General features: G+C 39.4%; 2 long non-coding RNA genes across 2 annotated transcripts in view; one reads left to right on the top strand and one right to left on the bottom strand.

Annotated features, from left to right (window-relative positions):
- LOC143663470 (uncharacterized) overlaps positions 1-10,796 on the top strand; it is a 28,593-nt gene extending 17,797 nt beyond the window's left edge. Inside the window, exon 3 of the long non-coding RNA XR_013165925.1 lies at positions 10,641-10,796. This is a non-coding gene — a long non-coding RNA (uncharacterized LOC143663470). The remainder of the gene's footprint in view (positions 1-10,640) is intronic.
- Positions 3,862-13,463, bottom strand: LOC143663471 (uncharacterized). The gene is made up of 3 exons (XR_013165926.1): positions 13,321-13,463; positions 11,931-11,966; positions 3,862-5,167 (listed from the first exon to the last, which is right to left on the bottom strand). It is a non-coding gene; the product is annotated as an uncharacterized LOC143663471 (long non-coding RNA).
- Between the last annotated feature and the right edge of the window lie 1,952 nt (positions 13,464-15,415).

Raw genomic sequence — 15,415 nt, 5'->3', positions numbered from 1 at the left:
TCTGATTTTGTTCATTTGCATCCTCTCTTTTTTCTTTGTCTGTCTTGCTAGCGGCCCTTCAATTTTATTGATTTTCTCAAAGAAACAACTTTTGGTTTTATTGATTCTATTGTTCTTTTGTTCTCCCATTCATTTATCTCTGCTTTAATCTTTGTTAGTTCTTTTCTTCTATTTGCTTTGGTGTTAGTTTGTTGTTCTTTCTCTAGTTCCCCCAGGTGTACTGTTAAGTTGTCTGTTTTTCCTCTGTCTTGTTTTTTTTTTTTTTTTGATATAGGCATTTAGAGCAATAAATTTCCCTCTCAGCACAATTTTTGCTGCATCCCATAAGTTCTGATAAGTTGTAGTCTCATTTTCATTCATCTCCAGAGAGCTACTGATTTCTCTAGTAATTTCTTCTTTGACCCACTGGTTGTTTTATTTAATTAATTTATTTAATTTATTTAAGTGTGTGTTATTTAATCTCCATATATGTGAATATTTTTGTTCTTTGGTGGTTACTGAGATCCAGCTTCATCCCATTGTGATTAGAGAAAGAGCTTTGAATAATTTCAATATTTTCAAATTTATGAAGACCTGTTTTATGCCCCAGCATATGATCTATCTTGGAGAATGTTCCATGAGTACTAGCGAAGAATGTTTAATCTTGTGCTTTGTGGTGCAATGACTTTTATAGGTATGTTAGGTCTAATTCATTTATCAAGTTATTTAACTTCTCTATTTTCTTGTTGATCTTCTGTTTGGTTGTTCTGTCTATATAGAAGAGTGGTGTATTGAAGTCTCCTACTATTATCGTTGAAGCATCTATTGCTCCCTTCAGTTTTGCCAATGTCTGTCTCATGAACTTTGGAGCTCCGTGATTGGGAGCATAAACATTTATGATTGTTGTATCTTCTTGGTGAATTGATCCTCTAATTAGTATATAGTGTCCTTCTTCATCTCTTATTATGTCTTTACATTTAAAGCCTATTTTGTCTGATATTAGTTTAGTTACTCCTGCTTTCTTTTGATTACAACTTGAGTGGAAAATCTTTTTCCATCCTTTCACTTTCAATCTATTTTTATCCCTGTGTCTAAGATGACACTCTTATAAGCAGCATATAGCTGAATTATGTTTCTTAATCCATTCTGCCAATCCATATCTTTTAATTGGTAAGTTTAGTCCATCAACATTCAAAGTTACTACTGAAAACGTGTTTCTTGATTCCACCATCTTATCTTTTTTATTTTATTGGTTAGATCTATATATTCTTTTCCCTCTTTCTCTTTGTATTCTTTAAACTACCCTTAGTGCTACTCTTCAATCCTGTGCCCTCCTCCAGACCTGCTTCATCTGTCTTTTTTTTTCTTTTTTTTTTTTCAGCAGACAGAACTCCTTTTAGTATTTCTTGTAGGACCAGTCTCTTGTTGACAAATTCTTTCAGGACTTCTTTGTCTGTGAAAACTTTAATCTCTCCTTCATTTGGCTGGATACAAAATTCTTGGCTGGAAATCTTTTTCTTTCAGGATCTTGAGTATATCATGCCACTGCCTTCTTGCCCCCAGGGTGCTAGTTGAGTAGTCTGAACTCAGTCTTATTTGATTTCCCTTGTATGTAGTAGATTGTTTTTCTCTCACAGCTTTCAGGATTTTCTGCTTCTCTTCAACATTTGACAGACTGATTAGTATGTGCCTTGGGGAAGTCTTATTTGGATTTATTCTGTTTGGAGTTCGTTGGCCTTCTTTGACTTGTATACTTATGACCTTTATGAAGGTTGGTAAGTTTTCCCCCATTATATCCTCAACTACTCTTCCTAGCCCTTTATTCCTCTCTTCTCCTTCTAGGACACCAATGATTCTTACATTGTGCTCTTGGTTTTGTCTATCATTTCCCTGAGTTCCCATTCAATTTTTTCCATCTTTTTTTGCCATTTGCTGTTTTGAGTTTTCAGTGTCAATTATCCTGTCCTTTATATCACTTATTCTTTCTTCTGTCTCTTCAAATCTGGTGTTGTGTGCCTCTAGTATGTTTCTTATTTGGTCAACAGAGTCTATAATCTCTGTGATTTCAGCTATTTTTCTATTTATTCTTTCAAATTCCTCTTTATGCTCTGCTATTATCCTCTTGATTTCCTTTATATCATTTGCTATTTCACTTATTTTATTAAGTAGAGTTGTATGAACATCTCTGATTAGTTCTTCCAATGTCTGTGTCTCTTCTGATGTTTTAATTTGGTCATTAGGCAGGGTGATATCTGTCTGCATTGTGATATTCTTAGTGATCTTCTGCTATCTTCATGGCATATAAATATCTTGATCAATTTACTTTGGGAATTGATTTCTTTAGTGTTCTAAGTCCTTGTGTTTGTGGGATGATTTTCAGCAAGGAGCAGAGTATGGGGTGGGGCACTTAGTGCAGTGATCTGCTTCAGGGCAGATAGATTAGGTGCAGGTTGGGGATGTTATGCTGATGCTTACGAATGTGGGTGTCCAGTAGCCAGGGAGTATGTAGCTCTGTGGGTGCACTGGTCTGGGGGTAGTAACCCTGGTGTGCACTGGTCTTAGGCACAGGGCCCTTTGTGTGCATGCATAGAGCTCTGGCAGCAGATCGGCATTATGTCTTTGTGGATTGTGATCAGATATGATCCAGCTACACAGGTCAGCACTTTTTTAGAGCTGGGAAGTGTGACTGAGGGCCGTGCACATGTGTGGTTCTAGAATTGCTGTGAAGTGTAGCTCCTAGAGCTGAATGACGTGATTGGGGGCCTGTGTGCATACGTGGGCCTGGGAATGCCATAAACAGATGCGCAGAGCTCAGGCAGGGCAGAGGGAGGCTGTGCAACACTATGGGCAGGGGTGCAGGGGTAGCCTAGGTATGAAGGTTAGTGCCCACACCTTTTAGGCACTGGCAACAGCCTGCAGGGAACAGCAAGGAAGAGGCAGTTCTTGGGAGGGGTGCAGGGGATATGTGTTGGGCTACACTTGGAGTAGAGGTATGGGGCACATATATGAACTTAGAGCTGGTGGGGTGGGGGCCCCTGGAGCACAGGGAATGAGAGCAGGTGATAGGGTTCGAGTGTGTGGGACGTGGAGTGAGTCGTCGGTCACAGGGCTGTGTTGGTAAGGGTAGTGCACTCAAGGAACGCAACCTGGCTTACTTCCTAGTCCTGTCCCCCATCCGTGTGCTCCCACGGGCTCCACATCTCTGGGCCTCTGTGCCAGGTTCCAGCTTCTGCCTTTCAGTTACTCAGCCTCTGCCACCGTGGCTGCCCCATTAGGTGCAGAAGGCTCTCCCAGGTCAGCTGCGTCCCCAAATCCCCACCTCATTTGCCCTCCTGTTCCTTCTCTAATTTTTCTGTGGAACAGGGCTATTCTCAAGCCACTCTATTTGGCCATCTTCCCAGAAGTCCCATCCTCACTTTTTCAATTCTGTCATTTTGACCTCAGGTAATGTCAGCCACCTTTTTTTTCCCCCCATGGGCAAGCACCAGGAATTGTAACTGGATCTCCAGCGTGGTAGGAGAGAACTCTGCCTGCTGAGCCTCCATGGCCCACCCCATCAGCCACCTTTTGATCCATGTTTCAGCCAACTGTCCAAAGAAACTGTTAATGCCCTTTCTAACCCCTCAAGCTAAAATACTGAACCCAGAGTCTCTGCTTGATGGGCCCATATCAATAAATTCAGTTTGATCTAATTTCATATTCCTTCCACCTTTATCCCGCACCTTTAATATCCATTCCCACACATATTCTCCTGATTTCTGTCCATATAGATTGGAAAACTCGTGCAGTTCTTTCAGAATATAGTGTACCTCCTCTTGGGTCACACTTTGTACCTCACCTTTTGAGGCCTGCTGAAACTTTAGTCTAGTTATAGATCTTGAAGTAAAGGGGTTGGTGGGAGTGGGTCATGCAAAAAAAAAGTCTTTTAAGCCAATTACCTCAGGGCATTCCAATGCAGTTTCAGCTTGTAAAACAGGATTAGTTTCTCCAGACAGAGGAGTGAGGTCTGTTTCCCCAGGGAAAGTGGTTACATGGTTAACAGACACTAAAGAATTAAGCGAAAGTTGGATGGCAGAGTCCTCTGGGAAGACTAGAGGCTGGGAAGTTGTTCCCTCAAAGCAGACTGGAGATTAGGAAGTTTTACTCTCAGGACAGTCTATTTCAGGTTTATCTATCAAAGGCTCAGCAGATTCCAGGGATCCCATCTCCACATCACCATCATTTTCAAGCCATATAGCACCATCCCACATTTCAGAATCCCATTCTTTTCCAACCAAAGCCCTTAATTTAAAACAGACTGCGTGCAAGGTTGAGATTTTAGTTTACATTGTGAACCTGCTACTTGTACAATGAGCTTTGTGTCTGGTTTTCAGAGATCTCAAGTCTGTGACCACAGGAGATAAGATTTTCTTTCAGAGCATGCATGGAAACTTTTACACCATTTATATGATGCTTAATGTGCAAATTTGAGGCCTTCAGCTCATCCCTTTCCCTCATCACTATAACCAGTGTGTCTAACAACAACCAGGCAACATCATTATGCCTCTTAACTCCACAAAGTTCCATAAAGATGTCAAAAATTTTATCAAGGTGGGTACAAGGTAGCTCAGTGGTAGAATTCTCGCCTGCCATGTGGGACACCCAAGTTTGATTCCTGGCCCATGCACTTCCCCAAAACAAACAACAACAACAACAACAACAAAAAAACATGAAATGTGACCTCTGCCATACAACAAAAGAAAACAAAAATAAAACATTATTACCCAAACACTTGCCTCATATAAGCATACATTTAGCAGAATCTAATGGTAATATTTTGATATTTTTGCCTACTCACCCCAAGGACTGTCAATGCCATCTTGATTATTGGAAACAGAGTCATTAGTACCTCTGAGTCTAGTCAGAGTAGAAGACCAATTGTAAAAACCCATTTTTAAGACTGTTTCTCAAGAACTACTCCTGATACCAAGTTGTAGTCAGGGTTCCCTAAAGAAATAAAACCAATGGGAGAAATCTGTAAATATGAGGTTTATAAATGTGTCTCACACAACCGTGGAGATGGAAGAGTCCAAAATCCATAAGGCAGGCTGTGAAGCTGGTGGCTCTAATGAAGGGTCTGGATGAACTCCACAGGACAGACTCACTGGTTGAAGAATATTTCTTTCCTAAAAGCCTTCAACTGCAGCATCTGCAATTGGAGTAACAACCTAGTTAAGTTTGTGATTATCCACTGTCATCCTTCAAGACTCATCTGTTTTCTGCACAGTCCAAATAAGAGAACTGAATGGGGTTGGGGTGGAAAACACCATCACTGAAACTTTTAGGTCCTTGATGGTGGCACTAATCTCTGTCATGCTTCCAGGGATGTAGTGTTGCTTTTAATTGGCTATTTAGCTAACAGTTCTAGTGGCTTCCATGTGGCTTTTTCTACCATAATAATCCTCACTCAACAATTCAGGGAACCAATGAGGGGATTCTTCCCATGCTAAATATAACTATTCCAAATAGGTATTTTGGAACTGGAGAAATAACCACTGGATAGTTTTGTGGTCCCACTGGACCCACTGTGAGATGGACCTGAGCTAAAACTTCTTTAATCACTTGACCTCCATAAGCCTGATGGACCACTCTGAGATGGGCCACTCTGACTGATGGACCACAGTGAGATTTTGGTCTCCTGGAATTGATGTCAGTTCAGAGCCTATAATCATTAACCCTTAAAATGTCTGAGCAAATAGTAAAAGTTTGGAAGTAACTCAATGCCATATCAATGGATAAATCAATAAATAAAATGTGACATAATTATACAACGGAATATTACATGGTGATGAAAATGAAGCAGTGATTCATGCTACAACATGAATATAACTCAAAAACATTCTGTTAAGTGAAAGAAGCCATCCATGAGTACTGCATTATTTCCTTTTGATGAAACTTTCAGAACAGGCAAATCCATAGAGGCAGAATGTCCATTACTGCTTAAGTAGGACTAGAAGGCTGTATGGAATGGGGAGTGAATACTAATGGGTATGGGGTCTGTTTTACTTGGGATAAAAATGTTCCAAATTTAACTGAGTGGCTAATATGGGTCATATATCTTAATAAGAAACAACAGCTAAACAGTCCACCATCACATTAGCAATCCATTAGCTATAGTTTACTCATTGAGATTCTTAAAATTACAATTTGTCAAAATTAATTTATACTTTTTGTTCACTCCTTCATCTGTCAAGCTTGATTTAACTCAAATACCACTTTTGCCATGAAGATTTTAGTGACTTGCCCCTGGGTTTTCTTCCCATACTGTTTCAAGCCTGTCTTTTACAAACTCAAAGCATGACACCATTTCTTAACTCATCTATCAATTCATAACCAAGTGTAGGTTCCCTGTAAACGGTTTCACATAAAAAGGTGGTTAAATTTCTCAAAGAATGATCAAAACTTGTTCTGCTGTCAGCTGAAACTAGGCAGCAGTTTTGTTTCACATACACAAATATTTAATAAAATGGACTGCTTATTAACATCTTAAGTTTAGGCATTTCCACATAAAAATCCAGAGTTTTGGATTCTCAATTTGCAAGGTTGGAAAATTGGGCCTCTTTTCCAGTATTATAACATCAACTGAATAGTTGCTGGATGGTACATTGCTGCAAACTTCAGCGTTCACTTCGGTACATTTTCATTTGTATATATTTTCTGTCTACTGTATGTATGCACTGATTATGTGACTCCTGTATTAACCTGTCAAGAATTGTTCATCTTTCAACTGAGAAGGAATCCTGTTTTTATTTTACTGAAATTGTCTTATAGCTAAAAGTAGGATTAGAATGGCCCTGAACTTCCCAGATGACTTGGTGAGTTAGATAAATTGATGAGTCATCAGAACATTCTTGCCAGCTGTCAATCCTGTCAAGATCAAAGATAAAACCATCTAAGTCACTATTTAGAAAAAGTGCACTGACCATGTAATTTAGAAAATAATTTATCTTATTTTTTATCATAATAAAATTCCCCTATTTTCTTTAATGTGCTCTGAGTTCTACTCAGAATTACAGAAAACTTCCTCCCAGAGATAAGCTCTCTGAGGCCATTTTCAAGTTATAAATGCCTGTATTTCAAGCTGACTCACATATCTGCCACTGCACCTGCTATTCAACTTTCCTACATGTAGAAAGATAGGAAATGTGAACCCATTCAGTCTTGTGGCTTCAAGTACAATTTAAAGCCTCAGCCTAGACCTTTTCCCCTAAAATTTTGATGCCTATATACAACTTTATACTCCTACTATCCACTTGGTTATTCAATGGGAGCCTCAAACTTGGGCTCTTGATATCCCCCCAAACCTTCTCTTCTTGCTTCCTTTCCCATCTCAGTAATGGCAATTCCATTCTTCCAGCTGCTCCTGCAAAATCTTTGGAACAATCCTTGGCTCCTCTCTTCATCTCACTACCCTCTTCTCCAAATCCTGTCCATCAGCAAATCCTGTTAGCACTACTTTCAAAATATGCCCAGCATCTGACCACCTTTCCTTAACCACACCTCCAAACCAGTCTTATCTCTTACCTGAAACATTGCAAATGCCTCCACACTCATCTTCTTACTTCTGCCTTACTCCCCAAGCTCCTCCCAGTGTATTTTCATAACAAAAACCTGAATAATCTTTCAAATTATAAGCCACATCACATTCTTTATGTTCCTGGCCTCCCATTTTCCTCAAACTGCAAGCAACAACCTTACTGTAACCTTCAAGCACAAGATGCTCAAAGCTTCAGTTCCCTCTCTGACCTCTTCCTGTAACTGTTCCCCATCTCTCCACTCCATCCACTGACCTCCTTGTTGTTCCCTGAAAATCAAGGTGTGCTCTTTCTTCAAATATTTGCATGGCTTGGCCCCTTACCGTCTTCACCTTCTTATATAAATTTCACTTTCTCTGTGAGATCTCCAAGAACACCCTCTTTAAATCATACCCCAATACTCCAGTCCTGCCCCACTGATTTTTTTCTGCTTAGTATGTATTATTATCTTTATCTTTTACTATATATTGTATATAGTATGCTTATAGTTTATATTTATATAGCTTTATCTATATTTAGGAAAAATATGTAAATATATTTATATTTGTACTTATACTTAATAAATTATACATACATAGTATTTTATATATTTTACTTGTTCGTATATTTTCCTTCTTCATCTGGTTCTTTATCTGTCACACTCACCACAATATAAGCTCCAGGGCAAAATTTTTGTTGGTTGTATTTCCGGCTGAATCCTCAAGGTCTAGAGCAGGTCCTAGCACAAAGTGTCTCAAGAAATTGAATTACTTAGTTACTTCTATCCATACCCCACTGGCCAGAAAGCAGTCACATGGTCCCCAAGCCAACTACGGGGATGTGGGAAACACAGAGGAGTGTGGAGGTAAATGGTGAGCACTGACGGTCTCTGCCCCAAGAATATAACAGAGGCAGTGAGTGTGCAATGCTGACTCTAATGGCCACATGGGTATTATGGGTCATTCCTTTTCTACCTTCTGCTTTCACTTATCTCGGAGACTCTGAGCTGAGGTTCTGCCTGAGTTCATGACTTTTATTCCTTACCCTAGATTCCTCAGGTAAACAAGGTGGGGCTCGTAACCAAAGCTGGAGGAGACAGCCTTCCTTTCATCTTTTGTGGGGGAAAGTACCATTTCCTTCTTTTCATAAAAGCAAATCCATTCCTTGTTAGAAATTTGGCATCTTTCCAACTACTTCCACAAAAGAACCCATTTTGCTATGTTCCTTGTCCTCCCTCCCTCCCACCTCGGGATTTCCTTAAATTGAAAACTACTTATATAAACTTCCTGGCTTTAAAATAATAAATTGATTTAACCAACACACAGTGGACTTGAAATTCACCTGTGGGACAGAGTATAGATACTGAAAAATAAAAACTACCCCAAATAATAAAGCATTCCCATACAAAGAGAGGAAGAGAGAAGGCGAAACAATTCATATCTTCTTGGCAATGTATTACATTTCAGTAATACCAAGATCTATGAGAGCAGATTTCTACCCTGCAATAAACCCACAGAACCTAACACAACTCAGCACCTGGCACATAGGAAGAGCATAATGCAAATTTGTGGACGATTTAAATGAATACTGTTTCTGTCCTTGGTTATATAAATATGTAATTGGATTTATTCTTTCTAAGAAGCTTCATAGACACATATTATTATTTTATTCTGCAGATGCATCTACAGTCCTTTGACTCTGAGTAAAGGATTGTGGGTGGGTCCAGCCAATCCATTGGAGGCCTAAAGAGAAATTAACTGAGGGTTCCAGAAATCAGAAGAATTTCTGCCTCAAGTCTTAAACTTCTACTACTTTCTAAATCTCCAGCCTGCCAGCTTCACATGAAATTTGAACGCAAGATTTCAATATCACTTTAATTTCCAGGCTTTTGGCTGCACTGCAGAATCAGACTTGACAACCCCCATAAGCATGTGAGCCAATTACTTAAAATAAGTCTCTAAATCTTTTTATATATATGTGTATGTGTGTGTGTGTGTATGTACATATATATATATACATATACACACACACACATACACACACATATCCTGATATACATATCTATATTAGATATATATCAGAGAAACAGAACCAATATACACTTCTATATCTGTGTTGGTTCTGTTTCTCTGGAGAACTCTGACTAATGTAGATGGGGTCAGCTGCAGTTTGTAGGCATTGATTTGACCTGATGGGATTTCTCAAGAGAGTCAGCATCCTCAAATGCCTTCAAACAAGATACGGAAGTGTGGACTTCAAGTCCATTCTAAGCACCTTAGGAAAAGAAAGGCGGCACCTACACAAATGCCTCCCATACAACCATTTCAACCCTCAGTCACAGATCTGTATGTACTCATCTACAGAGGGATGATTAATGACCTTGTTAATTACAGTAGTTAACTTCGATCAAGCACTTTTTGCATGCCAAGCATTATGATTTTCATGCATTTGTCTAAGTTATCCCTCATAAAACTCTGCATAAGTCACTATTATCATTCCTATTTGTCGAGTGAAGTTAAATGAGCTGCTCAAGGTCATACATATCACAGTATAAAACAGGGACATGAATCTAGATCTTTCTGAGTGCAGAGACTAAGCTATAAGCCTCTGATGGACACCATCACACACAAACACAAGTAAACACAAAGAAAAAACATACAGACTTATGTGCAGTGATCCTCTAGCCATTGAAACCAGGGAGGTTGTCTAGACAAATTTCTGAGTGAGATTCTTGTGGATGAGGAAAGAAGACTCCCTGGTTCTAATTCTCCACCTCACTCCCAGAAAGCCTTTATAGAGATATCCAGAGGTACGACCAGGACGAAGAGGATGGTCAAAGGAGGAACTCTTCCTTGCAAATTGACTCCATGCTTCACCACGTCAACTCTCCTTAGTGCTTGGCTTCCAAGGAAACCACCCTAACCATTTTCCTTATTAATGTTTCCCTTGCCTCCCTCTCCCATCAATTGTACTGGCTTATCAGTGAAAGAAAGACAAAAAGGAACTAAAATTTACTGAACACCTACTTTGTACTTGAAGTATTGTATTACATGTATTATATTATTTAAGCACCCTCAGGAAATATGTAAGATTATTCCCATTTTACAGATGAAGGAACATGAGACTATGAAGCAGAGTAACTGAACTAAGATTAAATACCTAGTGAAGCAACAAGCAAACTCACCACCCTCCCCCTGTCAACTTGGAACATGACTCCCAGACGTGTGGACCTTCCTGGCAACATGGGACAGAAATCCTGGAATGAGCTGAGACTCAGCATCAAGGTATTGAGAAAAACCCTAGAATGATCTGAGACTCAGCATCAGGGGCTTGAGAACACCTTCTAGACCAAAAGGGGGAAGAGTGAAATGAGACAAAATAAGGTGTCAATGGCTGAGAGATTCCACACAGAGTCGAGAGGTTATCCTGGAGGTTATTCTTACACATTAAACAGATATTACCTTGTTAGTCAAGATGTAGTGGAGAGGCTGGAGGGAACTGCCTGAAAATGTAGAGCTGTGTTCCAGTTGCCATGTTTCTTGAAGATGATTGTATAATGATATAGCTTTCACAATTTGACTGTTTGATTGTGAAAACCTTGTGTCTGATGCTCCTTTTATCTACCTTATCAACAGATGAGTAAAACATATGGAATAAAGAAGAATAATAGGGGGAACAAATGTTAAACTAAATTTAGAGTGAAATGCTGGTGATCAGTGAGGGGGAGGGGTGAGGGGTATAGTATATGAATTTCTTTGTTTTCTTTTTATTCTTTTTTCTGAATAGATGCAAATGTTCCAAGAAATGATCATGATGATAAATATGCAACTATGTGATGATATTGTGAATTAGTGATTATATATGTAGAACGGAATGATCAGAAGTTACGAATGTTGGCATTTGTTTGGTGCTTTTTCGGATTTAAAAAAATTTAAAAATTAATAAAAGAAAGAAAAAAAAATACCTAGTGAAGGATAGTGGAGGATGCAGACCCTCAAGAGACTCAAGAGATTGTGCTCTTCCTCTTATTCCAAGTAAAAATTGGCAGTATCCTACAAAAATAAGCGTTACTAAAATTAGTTGAGAACTGACTATATTGCAGTATTTGACTAAGCTTTATGGAATGCTTGGCCTGACTTATGCAGGCCAACCTCACAAAGCCATCCAAGAGAGTTCTTAATAGTTTACAAATGGCATTAAGGAGTATCAGGGAGGTGAAGAAATGTACCAAATACCACACTGCTAGTAAGTTGCGAAATCAGACTTCAAACCCAGGCAGGCTTACTCTAGCACCCCAGATCCTACTCTTTATGATATGCTCCCTCCAGGTTTCTAAGTATGCAGCCTAACTGGATAATAACCTGCTGAACAAAAAGACAAGGTACAAGAAATGCTTACCTCCAACTCTCCCTGGACATCAAAGGAACCATTTCCCTGGAATAGAAAAAAATATATCCTAAAATATGCGCATGTCCATGCCTGTTTTTGCATTTAAGCCAGCCACACAAAATACCACCCTGGATAAATATTATGCTAGGACAAGTGTCTTTTTGGAATAACACAAGGCAGAATTACCTTTGCCTTATTTATATTGCTCTGTTCATAGAAATATTTGGTTGAGCAAGTTAAGAGTTATTCTAGAACATTCTTAGTCATCTGGGTAATTTGTTGCCTATAATTTTGCTATGTGTTCAGTTGTATGGATCATGACCACATTCTTTAAAGTCCTGTTGATATTAAATTGGACTATAGAGGTCCTATCAGCTATGATAACAATCTCCTTTTATGACTGCTAAGAAGAGATCATCTGCAAATATTTCAAGGAACACGCTAGAGTGAGATGCCTCTAAGGACACCGCCCTAAGAAGAGTAAGCCCTGGGGCTTGCCAAATGGAGGGGGTGTGACCAGTAGATTTACGCAAGGATATCTTGTCTAGAGCGGCCAAGCCAAAATCAGGACCAAGGGAGATAAAGGTAAAAGTAAGAGTCGAGAAGAAAATTTGAGCACCACAATGTATGAGGCTAGAGAGAAGTGAAACCTGGGGGCAAAGGAGATAATCAGAGAGAATATAAGTGATTCTAAGAGGAGCAGGATGGTTCAAACCATAGGCTAGTGAATACTGAGCTTCTTTTGGGCCCTACAGACTGGGATAGAATCTGTCCTGTGCATCCGAGGTATTGAGTGGCCTGCACAGTTTGTCATGAGCCTGGAACTTCCTGACAGCGGGGAAAACTCAGCTTGCACCATTTGGAGCAGGCACCAATTTAGCAACTTCTATCCAGAGTGATGTGGTTGACAGTGATCCTGGAAGACAGAAATGAGAAAAAATGAAAGCTGGAGAAACAGGCAAGGAGAAGGGAGCAAGACAGAGAGTCTCCTGCTGTCTAGAAACCAGACTGATGACTACTGGAAGGAGCTAAGCACTCCACAGACTTGACCTCTGAGTAGCCCCAACAGTTTTAGTGGTGCTCAGAGAGCTTTCTCCCATAAGAGAAGAAAGTATCTTTCTCTACACCTGCCATTGGAGAGTGTTAGCCAAGCATCTTTCCCTTCTCACCCCAAGAAAGGAGAGGAAGTAATTGTTACACACAAGGAGGACACACAATCATTGTTAAAAAAGAAATGGTTATTTTTATTAATTATGCCTCTGGCCTGAACATGTCTCTTCAAGTTACAGTTTCTAAGTTAATAATTACCTTTCATGCCTCTCTAGCTCTATGGGTGAATCACTGGCTATGCTGTTAAGAAACTTCATTGGTTTAACATTTTAAAACTAATACTGCTTACCTTACAGACAACATAGAGGACTTTACTGCTTGCACAACCAGATCCTGGAGTAAAATGAGCAGGATGTCAGGTCCCACTCGGCTGCCTACAAGTTGTGTGGCCTTGAGAAAATAACTTGTCCTTTCTGACTTGTCCTTTCTGACTCCTCCGTGAAACCAGGAAATAAATGCTTACCTCAGAGAGGTGTGTCAAAAAGAAAGCATGGTAAAACATTCAGATAAAACACTTAGCACAGTCTGACACATGGCAAGCCTTGAATAAATGATAAGCCTTCCTCGTATTATAAAACCAAGTTTGAAAATATCACTGAAGGTATATTTGCTGTAATTGGTGTTTAGTTCATCTCTTTCCTTCAGTCTACTACTGGAACAAAACTGTACCACAGAAAAGGTAATAATAATGTTAACAATATATGCAGTAGGCTTTTTGTGAGGCAGGAATTATTCTATGTTTAAGACACTTAATATTCAGATTAAGTAGGTACCACCATAGTCCCATTTTACAGATAAGAAAACTGAAGCCCAGATGTGTTAAGTAACTGGTCCAAGGTCACACAGCCAGTAAGCGGGAAAGCTGGAACTTGAACCCAGGCTACCTACCAGTACCCTAAGCACCAAAGTGGCCTGGTAGATGTTTGCTAACTACTCCTGACTCAGAATTCTCACTCTAACACATGGTGAAATCTAAAAGGGGACCAAAGGTGGACCATCTCCATCTTCTTAACTCTTTCCTGAAACAACATGACCAACATCTCCCATTCAAGCACAGCGTTTAGAATTCTGACTGCTAAACAAAGTACACACAGATAGGGTGAGCTCCTTGTGAGCTCCTTGTGAGCAGGTTGCCAGTTAGTTGGGTCAATGGCAAAAAATGAGAAATGCTAGGTTAGCTGTACATGAAATGTGATGAACAGAGGATGCACTGTCCTGCTGTAGAATCCAGAGAGAGGAGTCTCAATGCTTTTGCGCTACTGATTTCCCTTTTTCTTCTATGATATAAATCTGAAACTATTTATATACTTTCATGTTTGGTATTGCATTGGGTTTTGCAATGAACCCTTTTGTTGACAATTAGCTTTTTTTTTTTTTTTTGGCATGGACAGGCTCCAGGAATTGAACACAGGTCTCCAGCATGGCAGAAAAGAACTCTATGGCTGAGCCACCGTTGCTCCACCCGACAATTAGCTTTTCAAAAAAAATTAAATGCTAAATATCCCTTGGTGGAGATGATGGTGCCTGAATGTTTATCAACATTTAGACTTTCCTTGGGGGGTGGGGGCGGGGCACGTGCTTAAGGCCCAAATCCACAAAAAAGCATCAGGATCTTCCTCAAAAGTCAGAAGTGATGAAAATAAGACCATGGCTCTGAATAATATTTGTCACATGGAGCTATAGGAGTTGCATTTACACATCACTCTAAGAAGCATGGCTTCTCTAATAAGTAGATATTAACTTCTTTTGTTACCTCCTTTCACTCTTAAAAGTGTCCCAGTTTGCATGATACTTATATGGTCACATTAGCAGTGACCTCTTTTCACAACTGAGTTGAATCAATTTACAAGAAAAGTCATATATTATGAAATAATTAAATGAAGCAGTAGACCCTCAGCACTAAAAAACTACCATTGTGATCCAGCAATAAATTTGGTTTTGAGCTTCCTGGTGGCCAAAGCAAAAATGTAACATGACCAATTGCACTTTTCTAATTTCCACAAAGAACAGATATTGATTCTTTTCTAAAACATATTTTGCACATGGGAATTGCTGTAGGAGAGACAAAACAGTTAAATGGGTAATGAAGGAAAGTGGAATTTCTGAAACATTATTAGTGTATTTGGGTATGCTGCTTCTCTTCACTGCTAGATGTTAGCCATGTGAGAAAATTTTTTAAGTTTTTTATGAACTACAGAAACAGACCATGAAAATCTGTTTCTATTATGATGTTTCCTGGGAAGTGGAGGTACCACAAAAACACACACACTCAAACACACACTCACAAATCTGGGATTCAACCTTATATGGAAGTATAGGGAGCTGTTGTATAACTTTTTGAAATGCAATATATCACTGCAATTAAAGTGAGTATTCATCCTAAG

The sequence above is a fragment of the Tamandua tetradactyla genome, chromosome 19 (genome assembly GCF_023851605.1).
Source record: "Tamandua tetradactyla isolate mTamTet1 chromosome 19, mTamTet1.pri, whole genome shotgun sequence".
NCBI classification, from domain to species: Eukaryota; Metazoa; Chordata; class Mammalia; order Pilosa; family Myrmecophagidae; genus Tamandua; species Tamandua tetradactyla.
The sequence above is the reverse complement of the archived record's forward strand: the minus strand, read 5'-3'. Positions and strand labels throughout refer to the sequence as shown.